The sequence below is a fragment of the Alosa pseudoharengus genome, unplaced genomic scaffold (genome assembly GCF_046254945.1).
Source record: "Alosa pseudoharengus isolate Yale_2024_CS ecotype anadromous, Long Island Sound unplaced genomic scaffold, YU_APseudo_1.1 YU_APseudo_1.1_scf_7, whole genome shotgun sequence".
In the NCBI taxonomy this organism is placed as follows: Eukaryota; Metazoa; Chordata; class Actinopteri; order Clupeiformes; family Clupeidae; genus Alosa; species Alosa pseudoharengus.
In genome coordinates, this window is record NW_027468859.1 from 15,046,382 (window position 1) to 15,058,981 (window position 12,600).

Below are 12,600 nucleotides of genomic sequence, written 5' to 3' on the forward strand. Positions count from 1 at the left end.
AGATGTAGCATGAATTCATAAATGACAAAGCCATGAGAAAGGTGATTTTCTTACGTTTCAACGACAAAGAAGCCGATCTGCCATCATTGTGAGAAGTTCCCAAATTTGTCGCTAATCGCTAAAAAGGTTTTCTATCGCTGGGGATGGCCAAACGTCACTAAATAGGTAACGCTGACAATACAGGAGAACTAGTTTAGCGATTCAGATCCCTGTACAAAGATGGCGGCGGTGTTGACGCATGCTGAGAAGCAGAAGGCGACATCTAGTGTATATATCTATGCCCCCTATATGCATGTGACAATAAACTTCCTTGTATCCTTGTATCAAAAGATACATGCTGCTACTATGTTTTCTAAGTTATTATGGTTTATTTATTACTCGCGTGACATCAGCCCCCCATCAATGTCCAAAACTCACCATATGGTCTCAATCGTTTATGCTGATTTGTGCCGTTAAAAATAACATTTGTGTAGCTATGTTTTTTTAAGTTCACGCTTTGTTACAGATGTGACGTCATCCCGCCCCGCAGTGTCTAAATGTCCTCAAAATAGTGTCCAAATCTCCTCAAAATAGTTGCGATCGCTTTAGCTACGTGCATGCTGATTTGTGCCATTTAAAGGGACACCAGGCAAGCCTGATGCTTTTTCTCTACAAACTCCCCCTCGCTCAGTCTGAAGCTCTTTTCCTTTTCTTTGCATCTTCCATCAAGGGTTTTCGCTGCTTCTTTGCCGGATCTGCCATTATACACACGTTTGCAACAATCACTAGCGTTTGGTTAGCCTGCCTCTGTGCTGTGGATGCAGGATGTAAATTATCCTGCTTCGGTCCGGGTATGATTCTTCCTACAGGCAGTAGGGGCGGGCGAGAGAGTCTTTATTCGCCCTGTAATGAGTCATTTAACCATATACCGACTTATAAAGATGAGTAATTAACACGAAAACGTTGCCTGGTGTCCCTTTAAAGAATGTTTGTGTACTATGTAGAAGTTGCCCAGCAGTTGTAGCATTATGCTAGACATCACCCAGTAACCCCCCCCCCCCCCCAATCAATGTCCAATCATAGTCCTAATCGTTTGTGCTGATTGTGATGTTAAAAAAATAAATATTTGTGTTGTTATATTTTTTACAAAGTTACAAAGCTATTATCGTGCTGATCTAAACCGAGAAAAGAAAATGTGCTGCTATTTACGTGGCAGTTTGTGCTACCAAGGATTCTATACACCAGTTGTGCATAACGTCAGAATTACTGCAACCACCAGAATAAACCTGCTGACAATCAGATACCAAGTCCCTATACCAAGTTTGGACTTCATACATTAAAACGTAGCCGAGATGTTAGCCCACTTCCTGCTAGGCGGCATCATAGCCATGTGTGTTTGGCTGTCACGGGCAAATAAACTTGAAATTAAAAAATTTGACAAGTATCGTTTGTGCGGCTCGGTCAGAAGATCATCTCCGCCAAGTTCCTTGAAAATCGGATGAAATTTGTAACCGCTGAAACTTTTCATAGTTTGTATTAAATCCAATATGGCGGAGATCCAATATGGCAAAAAGTGACGGGATAGGGGTTGATGAACTCGGGATGGTCCAAGGATTCAGACGCTACCTCAATTGTGAAAATCAGACAAAACAGTCAAGGATCACGCGCATGAACGCATTGAACTGGTGGTGGCGCTAGAGCGTTCAATATATATGCATGAAAATTGCTGTGAGTGATTGATTGGGACAGTGTCCTGACTAATGGTATCGAGTTTTGTTATGTTAACTCAAAGAGTCACGGAGATGTTAGTCCACTTCCTGTTTGGCGGCTTCGTCGCCGTATTTGATTGGCTGTTACAGGCAAACAAAAATTAAATTGAAAAATCTGGCAAGTATCGTTTATGCGGCTCGGGCAGAAGATCATCTCCGCCAAGTTCTGTAAAAAAAAATCGGATGAAATTTGTAAGCGCTGAAACTTTTCGTAGAGTTTGGACTAAATCCAATATGGTGGAGGTCCAATATTGCAGAAAGTGACGGGATAGGAGTCGATGAACTCGGGATGGTCCAAGGATTCAGACGCTACCTTAATTGTGAAAATCAGACAAAAGAGTCAAGGATCACGCGCATGAACACATGTCCAGCATTGAACTGCTGGTGGCGCTAGAGTGTTCAATGTATATGCATAAAAATTTAAAAATTCATTCATGTAGGTATGCCCTGACTGGGCCTCAGGTCAAAGAAGTTTGAGAAAGGCTGATGTAGGTGACAAAGCAGCAAGGAGGTGTCATATGATCATTTAAACGAGTTTTATGACAAGGTCGGTGAGGATGGGAAAAATCTTACATTTCTGTGCAAACTTTGCCTGCCGGTTTTCAAAAAGAAAATCTGCACTTCAGTCACATCCACAGCAAACCTGAAACGGCACATTGAACTAAAGCACCCGGCTAGTCTTTCAAGGTATGTGCAAGCCAATAAAAAAAAATATAACCGCAAGCGGTGATTTACGGGGTCCGAGCAAAACGAACATTAGGTAGCATAGCTTTTTAGTTTTACATATGCTTTGATTGTTTGGGCCCAATTGTTCAAAAGAAACGTGATCGGATTTCGGTTATCGGATTTCGGCTATTGGATTGGATCAAATCTTGAAAATGGCTTGTTCAAAGGGAAACAAGGATCCTGAAATTGGATTAGATCACATAATCTATTCTTGGTTTTGATCTGGATAAAACCTTCACTTTGTGTTGTTCAAAACTTTTGAGTTGGATTGGAATAAATTTGATGCATAAAATTAGGATTACCCTGTGCTGTAACGTTATAGTGTGCTAACCTCCACAACCTAATAGTATTCTAACAATACCCTATTCTAGTGTGCTAACCTCCACAACCCAACAGTATTCTATTCTAGTGCGCTAATCTCCACAACTCTGTAGTATTCTAACAATACTCTATTCTACAGGACTATGCATTTGTCATGGATAAGATGAAGAGTCTGATAATGGAAGGCAGTGTTTCCCACAGAATGGAATTGTATTTGTGGTGGTAGGTGAAGGGGGGGTGGGGGTTGGTTCTGTGTTGGAGTCAATAAGATGAACAGCCTATAATTATGCAGTTATACTTGCCTTGCACGACAATACCTGACAAGTAGCTGTAACGTTATAGTGTGCTAACCTCCACAACCCAACAGTATTCTTAACAGTATTCTATTCTAGTATGCTAACCCCCACAACCCAACTGAAGGAACTGTAGGGGGCGATGTGGGTCGAGGTAGAGTGAGTGTGTGGCGAGCAGGCAGAGCCTCGGTCAGAAGGCTCAATGGTATGGTGATGACACGGAGATGGCAGGTTTCGGTGCAACACAAGTGAACTTTATTTGAGTTTCAATTCATCTGTTCTTTTGTTCTTTACTTGTATGTGTGCTGCATCAAAGAGGAAACAAACAGAAAATGGAGTAATCAGTGAAATGGGGTAAATCAGTACAGATCCCAACTCACAAACAAACCAATTGACATTTGAACAATAAACTGAAATCATATGGCTATATAAGGTACAACTAAACAATACTTGACATCCCAAGTCAACCAACATCACCTAATCATCTCTCACATGGGACTACTCCAACACACCAAACCAACAAACAAAGACCTTAACTTTACACATGATGGCAGAGCTACTCTACAAACTGATAAACATCACAAAAGTCATAGTGAGGGTCATTAAAGTGATGACTTACGTTAACTCAAAGACGCACACAGAGCAGGACACACTGGAGTGCTGGGTTGAGATGAACAAAAGAGTGAACTGAGGGCGAGCAAACAATTTATCCTGGTCTGAGCCCCTGCTCCGGAGCTACAGGGTTTCCCAGCAGGTAAACTGGGTGTGGTTAGGTGGCAGAGCCAAACAATCCTGCAATTTCTCCACAGCACTTTCACCTTAAGCCCTCCTTACACTGACAGACTTTGGAAAGATTTGGAAAATATTTTTGAAAGACTACAGTCTCAGACCCTCTCACATCTAAAGACAAGTAGTAGAGTTTTAAGTCACAGACTATGATTTTGCAATGACTAGGGATCTTGCAGGGTCACTATTTACAAGACTGCAACACGATTCCTTTAAATTATTACCCATCGTGCAATAGATAAACAGGAACTGAAAATTATAGCCTACTAAACTCAAAGTCGTATTTTCGTGTTTCTGCAGCATTGTTTCATGCGTGACATCCTTAACCGATACAGAGTTGTTCTGTCAAGTGGAAGAGCCGACTAAATATGTATAAGAAATGACAAATATTATAAGAATAACAAATAATTATAGGCTACAGCTGTGTCGGAGTCAATAAGATAAACAGCCTATAATTTTACAGTTATACTTGCCTTGCCATACAAGTCCATATTGACAAGTAGCTATAATGTTATAGTGTGTTAACCTCCACAACCCAACAGCATTCTATTGTAGTATGCTAACATCCACAACCCAACAGTATTCTAACACTAATGCTTCAAGTCGGATTTGAACTCTCAACCTAAGGATCACCAGTACAAGGCATTATCCCATTGAGCCACTGTCAATCCCACATGTTGGCCAGTCACATTCACATGGTGAAAATGTGTATTGGTAAACACACAAGAAGAAAAACTCCAAGCATACATTTGACAATAAAATGAAGGGCTTTCCTAAAAGAGTACACCTGAAAACTTTTTGAAATTCTGGGGCAATTAGACATTTGTAAAGAAGAATACTAATGGATGAAATATAAATATGATAGACTTAATGATGAAGGAAAAATAGTAAACAAAGAAGTTCCCCTGAATGTCATAGAGTGTCTCGGCATTCTGATTCTTGGCAACTGATGAGTGTGAATGTTGATTGGCTGATGTCATTCAGGTGCTGTTCAATGGTGTGAATCTTAAATGACCAATAGCATGTGCAGCTTGGGGATTCGAACACTCAACCTAAGAAACACCAGTACAAGGCATTATCCCACTGAGCCACTAACAATCATACACATTGGGCAGTCACATTCACATGGTGAAAATGTGTGTTGGTAAACACACAAGAAAAACTCCAAGCATACATTTGACAATAAAATGAAGGGCTTTCCTGAAAGAGTACACCTGAAATCTTTTTGAAATTCTGGGGCAATTAGACATTTGTAGAGAAGAACACTAATGGATGAAATATAAATATGATAGACTTAATGATGAAGGAAAAATAGTGAACAAAGAAGTTCCCCTAAATGTCAGAGTGTCTCGGCATTCTGATTCTTGGCAACTAATGACTGTGTATGTTGATTGCCTGATGTCATTCAGGTGCTGTTCAATGGTGTGAATCTTCAATAACCAATAGTATTCGAGCTAGAGCCTAAAGCACTACCAGGGATTCAAACTCTCAACCTAACAAACACCAGCACTAGGCATTATCCCACTGAGCCACTGACAATCCTACATATTTGGCAGTCACATTCACATGGTGAAAATGTGTGTTGGCAAACACACAACATCAAGAAGATTCCTAGCATACATTTGACAATAGAATTAAGGGCTTTTTAAAAAAGAGTACAGATCTGAAAATGTGCACTGTTAATGGTATCCACATAATGATGGTTGTATGGTTGTTCTCCAAGGAAAAAAAATACTCATATAGGAATATAGGTGATATAGGAGAAATGGGCTGAGTGGTCGAACTTTATTGGTCTATATCTCTGAAATGGAACAACATATCCAAATTATTTTGATAACTTTTGTGAGGCTTTGTCTAAACATTGTCTGTGAGAATTTTGGTGAAGATTTGATAATTTTTGAAGCCTGTGAAACTTTTTATGATGTTTGGCTTTTCTCTGAAATTGTGGCAAAAGTAAAGTATGATGAAAGAATTTTGAGTCTAGGTCAATCTGGTAAGGAGAAATAAGCATTTTTGACAAGAGCGCCACCTTTGGGTGCAGTACCCCAAATGTTGGGTTATGGATAGTGGGGGGTACTGGTAACAATACTTGAAAATGTGAAGTTTCTAGGACTTAAGGTTTATAGGAATATAGGTGATCTAGGAAAAATGGCCTAAGTGGTCTAACTTTATTGGCCTATATCTCTGAAATGGAACAAACATTGTCTGTGAGAATTTTGGTGAAGATTTGATTATTTCTAAAGAGTGTGAAACTTTTTAGAATGTTTGGCTTTTCCATGAAATTGTGTCAAAAGTAAACATAAGACCAGGGCCAAAAAGATGCATCTAAATTTAGAGATTAATATTATGAAAGAATTTTGAGTCTAGGTCAATCTGGTAAGGAGAAATTAGCATAATTAACCTTTTTTCCAATAGCGCCACCTTTGGGTGCAGTACCCCAAATTTTGGGTTATGGGTAGAGGGGGGTACTGGTAACCATACCTAAAAATTTGAAGAGTTTTGGAGTTACGGTTTAGGCTGCAGTATGACTTTTACAGAATTTTTTTGGCCAAAAATGAACGGTACAGAAACAATAGGGGTCCTGCAGCTACGCTGCTCGGACCCCTAAAAATCAAAAGACAGTCAAGACAGATCCCCGACCCAAATCCTATTAACTTGCGTTCTATATGGGCTGTGGCAATAATTTTGAAAAATAATAGCTCGCAGCAACATATGGAAAAAAAGAACTATGAACTAGTTCATTTTTGGAACTGTAAACTTAGTTCAAAATGTTTAATTATGAACTATGAATTGAACTAGTTCATTTTAAAACTTGTGAACTGAACTTTGAACTAGTTCACATAGAAAGTGAACTTTCCCAACACTGTATGTATGTATGACCCACAAGCACACACAGGAAACGCTTAAGTAAAGTAAATGCTTTTTATCCATATGTGTGTATGTGTGTATGTATATGTATGTATGACCCACAAGCAGACACAGGAGACTGAGCCTCATGTCATCCTCGGGAGCAGGAGGGACACCAGGCTGGTCAAGAGGACGGCCAGGAGACTGGCAACTAGGCTGCGAGATGAGGAGAACGTTGGTACGGCAGCGTTAGCACTGGCAATCAGTATCCGGTCAAACAGGGCCTGCGTTGGCCGATAGTTTTGGAGTAGCAGTCTCGGCTCCTCACCCTCCTCTGGCTCATGATAGTACACTGTTCCGATGAAGCGATTATACTGCAACGGCAGCGGAAACAAAAATTATGTGTTGTGTGTGTGTGAGAGAGAGAAAGAAATGGGAAAGAGAGTGTGCAAGAGAAAGATTTCTATCAGCTTTTATTATACTGCACACACACATACACACACACTTACACCAGGGATGGAAATTAGCACCCACCATGAGCCAAATGTGGGTGAATTTGTGCACTGGCGGGTGAATTTGGTCAACTTACCAGCCACTGTGGTAGGATAGAGCTAGTATACCCCAAATATACAGTCAGATTCAGAGGAATTTTCATAGGCCCTGACGGTTAAAAATAAGAAAGTGTATCGTAGGGATATCGTGTAATGTTATCAGTAGCCTATAAAGTAAATTGCGCGGATTTGAAATTACCTAAAATAACTACCAGTGAGCCGCAGTCTCCCCGCAGCATGGTGTAGCGCTTCACTTTTTGACAATAGAAATAGGCACACAAAGCGTGTCCAAATTCACCTAATCTTCTCTGTTGAACTCCTTGAGAAGTACTCATCACACAGATATCACATGAAAGAGACTTTTCTCTCTAAACGGTTGTAGCTAGCCACTATTTGCTGTGATAAACGGTTTGCGAGTAAAATAACTTATACCGGTTTTGAAATAAATTGTAGCAAAATTCAACATGGTCTCCAACTTTGGGCTTTAAACATTTCTTAAAACTGAGCTGTGCTTACATTGTCAACATATCTGTAAATATTAGAATTAGAGAATATACAGCTCATGGTTAAGAGTTTGTCAATGTAGCATGCATGTATTTAAGTTTCTTAAAACAGAGCTGTGGTCAACGCATGATTTCATAACAGGCCAAATAGAAAATAAATGTTAAATGTTACATATAGCCTAGATATCTGTAAATATTACAATCAGATGATGTAGGCTACATAGTATAGTTAGATCAAGTTGGATAGCTCCAGAACTTGCGCCAAAGCATTGTCGGTTACACTTTACTTGACAGTATCGACGTAAGAGTGACATGACACTGTCATGAACATGTCATAAAGTCGATACTGTCAAGTAAAGTGTTACCGGATTGTCTTGAAGGAGCCACACCACGTTTATGACACTATGGCATATGAATGCCCTTCGGTTGACCTTTAGTTTTGTTGCTACTGTGCATGGAGGACAGGCCAATTTTGAGTTCTGTCAGCACATTTTAATCATATCACAATAATGCAGATAACCGTAATCACTATTACTATAATCATGATATCACATTTTCATACCATATCTCTAGTGGCTGGGGAAAAAGTTGAGTGGCTGATATATTTTGGAATCCACCAGCCACAGTGGCAGGTGGACAAAATATTTAATTTCCATCCCTGACTCACACACACACTCACTCATTCACACACAGAGACACACACACTCGCTCTCTCTCATTCAGACACACATACACATACCTGATTTTGGCTGATATAGATGGGCTCTTCAAACACTATCCACTCAACGGCATATAAGCATTCTGGAAAAGTCAAACTTCCTGGGTATTGGTAGAACTTGGAGGTGTCATTGGGCAGTAGGTCACGGAGAGGGAATGGATCGATAAACTTTTCATCTCCTTTCACACACACAGATAGATAGACAGACGCACGCGTGCGTACACACACACACAGAGAGGGGACATTGGATTAGATCTCTTTACATTTCTATTTCCTCATTAGTGGGAAGATTGACCTAATTTTGTCAGTGCTGTCGATAGTTTGAGGATTTTCAAAAAGGATTTGGGCCTGGGATTTAAGGGGAAATCCGGCTTTGTATCATTGGAGTTCGGACACGACTGCCCTGGGCCTCCCGTTCAGCCAGATCTACACATTCATTTTTATGCAGTTCACTCTACCTGCAAGTGACAACTGGAGTGTAGACCATCTTTTAATATCAGATTCTAAATTATTGACAAGAGGGATGATGTTTTTGTTGTAAAGGTCTGAGAAAGAACAGGTGATATTTATACCAAGATATCTAAAGCCTGATTTTGATGTATGGAAAGGAAGTTCACTGTCTGAAAGTTGAAGTGCCAAAGTGTTTACAGGAAAACATTCACTTTTGCTTAAGTTTAATATGTACCCGGAGAACACACCAAACTCTTTTAAAGTATTCAAAATAGAACACACCTGACTGGATCTGAAATGTCTCCTTCCAGGAGTTAGGCCTCTCAGAGATGTGGATTGGATTTGGATCAGGGAAGGCATATAAAGATATTCCAATTCACCACATCTCAGAAATGCTGGGACCTCAAAAATGCCAAGCACTGCCCCTCTTCCACGCGTTCACATGATGTGACGTTGTATCAGCAATGTATGGAATTGGCAAAAAATGCATCTGCATTCACCTGTTATTTTAACTCATGGGTAATTGCGCATTTACTTAACAGTATTTACAAAATTTCCCTGGGGGTGACACCGCTGAACTCCTGCTAAGTTTTAGACTAAGCCCTGAATGCTTTGAATGGCATAACACTAATACTAAATAACATGAATACTAAATAACACTAATACTAAATAACACTAATAGTAATACTAAACTAGATGTACCGCAGAGCGGTACAAAATATGACCGCCGCCCAGTCCAGCACATTTTTTCCACAAAAATAAATCACGCTGGAAAGGCCTATTGTCTCTGTCTGTGTCTTGTCTTCAAATTGTAACTGTCTCACTAAATTGCATTAGCCACACTCAATTCTCACTGGTATCTGCTAGACAACAAGTACCAAAACATGATTAGTTCATAGATTTCACATGTAAAATTCATTTTATACAACCCCACCCCCATCTTGCCTGTTCATAATTCTGAGCATGTGCATGTGTGCATGTGCATGCATGCATACATATGTCTACTGTGTGAGTATGTGTCATACGTATGATTACTGTGAATGTATGTGTGTGCGTGTGTATCTGTTTATGCACATGTGTGCACATGGAATGGGTTAACATGACCCCTGGAGGCAAACATAAAGAAAAAATTGGTCATCCTAGGCCCTACGGTTCTCAAGATATTCACAGAAAACTGTGTCTGCCCTACCCTCCTTTTGGGGGGTCCAGTACAGCGGGGGGGCTACAGATCAAAACGAAAAACGATGGTTCCATGCTATCCATGTGGGGTTACATGCCCACCAAGTTTCGTGTACCCCGGTCTTTCAGTGTCCCGGGAATCCTTGTTGGTGTACAGTCTAAATGTACACATCAATTCTTTTATTGTAAGGCCCCCCATGAACGAAAGTTCACAAAACTTGGCATGCATTCGGAGGGTGTCATAATGATCCTACACTTTCAATTTCGTGCAGTTTTGACCATGTCAGCCAGAGATATTGTGATGAAAACACCTAATTTTTTGCTTTTTAATCTTTAACTAGGTGGCGCTATACATGAAATAAGTGGTAATGGGATGGGTTGACATGCCCCCTTAAGACCAACATACAAAAAAAAAGGTGGACCTCCTAGGCCCTACGGTTCTCGAGATATTCACAGAAAACTGTCTCCGGCCACCTACAGGCCAGTTGGTGTATAGTAACATAAATTAATTTATTGTGTGGCCCCCAATGAACGGAATTCCACGAAACTTGGCGTGCATTCAGAGGGTGTCATAATGATCCTACACTTCCAATTTCGTGCAGTTTTGACTATGTTAGGTCAGAGATACCTGCGATTACAAACACCTCATTTTTACTTTTTTGTATTTAACTAGGTGGCGCTATACATGAAATGAGTGGTTATGGAATGGGTTGACATGGCCCCTTGAGATCAACATACAAAAAAAAATGGTCCTTCTAAACCTTCTCGAGATATTCACAGAAAACTGTGTCTGCCCTACCCTCCTTTCGGGGGGTGCACTCCAGCGGGGGGGCTACAGATCAAAACGAAAAACGATGGTTCCATGCTATCCATATGGGGTTACATGCCCACCAAGTTTCGTCTACCCCGGTCTTTCAGTGTCCCGGGAATCCTTGACGGAAATTTGGACATGCAAAAAAAAAAAAAAAAAAAAAAAAAAATCTGACTTAACCTATATGACCGCCGCTTCGCTGCGCGGCGGTCATAATAACACTGATACTAAATAACATTAATACTAGGCATAACACTAATACGTATTAAGTATGAGTATGTACAGTATATGTTTAGAATATGGCTGTGTTTCATTTAGGATTGTTGTTCATACATATTGTATCTACACAAATCAAAGCATGTAAATAGGAAAATGTTGAAGTTCTTTTGTCACTATTAGGAGCTGCAGGATAATTGGAGCCAGCCACTTCAAGGCACTGTGCTAAGCTAGGCTAGTGGTGGGTGTGTCAGACTGAGTTACTGCAGGCACAGAGACAAGAACGGTATGTATCGACTTTTCACTCTGGGAAATAGGGTAATGATAAGGTAATGTCCCAAAATGTTGGCGTGTTCCTTTCAAGTCACACCATTTCTGTGACATTTATAGACAAACACTGATGACAAACTGTCCTTTAATGTCAACCTTTGTCAAGTTCTTCTAAATGTTAAAAATCTCTATAATTATTTAACCAAATTATGTGCAATTGTGCCCAGTTGAATGACAGCCCTTTTCCACTGTGCGTTTTTTGCAACATGGAAGCCTCCTTGTAGTGTGCTCTGAGATTGTGATGGACTAACCTTAGTCTCGCGCTTGCGTTGCGTTACTGCTTGCCGGTGGGTTTTCCCGACGTTCAGAGGTGTGTTCTATGGTGTATACCTTGAAGCGTAACCATAATTTGATTGGCTGGTGCCTTGCATTGCTGTCCGTTGGTGCAGCAAAAGTTTAACATCTCAACTTTTTGACGACGGGAGCAGAGCAACACAACCGAACCACAACACACTTCAGCAACGTATGACGTAAGCCCATGTAAAGTGAACGAGATGCATCTCCAGCACTGCAGTCAGCATAAACGTGTGTAAGCACCGTCTTTTCTTGAATTTCCCCTGGGGATCAATAAAGTATCTATCTATCTATCTATCTACATGTACCTGGTAGAGGGACAATGTGTGAGCATCGTTACACATACCTGCTAGAGGGACAGTCGGGACAGCCCTGGAGATTCTCTCAAAGACGGGATTGTCCTCAGGACCAATCTAGACACAGGAGAATGGTTAACAACACACACACACACACACACGCTTAGGTGGGGATCACATTTGCCTGCGGCAAGCGTAACGCAACGCCCAGACCATAATAAGTTCTATCTTGTTCCTAAGCCACACAAACGGTTTGCCTAAACTGACGATTGAATACACTCGCGTTGCGCTTTGAAAGTTGAACCAAGTTCAACGCTCAGCTTGTTCAACGTTAGCGTTCCACTGCCACCGTTCCACTGCCACCGTTCCACTAGCACTGCCACCATTCCGCTAGCGCTGCCACGTTCCGCTGCTGCCCCACCATAGAGAACAATAGGGAACCTGCCGCTTGCCACTAGTCAGTGTGATCCCCGCCTTATAAACCCACATATCCACAAACTCCTACACACCCACATAACCGCAGTCCACACA

The 12,600-nt window shown here is 40.9% G+C and overlaps 1 long non-coding RNA gene across 1 annotated transcript; it reads right to left on the reverse strand.

The window, feature by feature from the left end:
* Nucleotides 1–6,954: 6,954 nt before the first annotated feature.
* On the reverse strand, nt 6,955–12,184 carry LOC143109490 (uncharacterized). The gene is made up of 3 exons (XR_012983879.1): nt 12,120–12,184; nt 8,515–8,672; nt 6,955–7,095 (listed from the first exon to the last, which is right to left on the reverse strand). It is a non-coding gene; the product is annotated as an uncharacterized LOC143109490 (long non-coding RNA).
* Nucleotides 12,185–12,600: the final 416 nt, after the last annotated feature.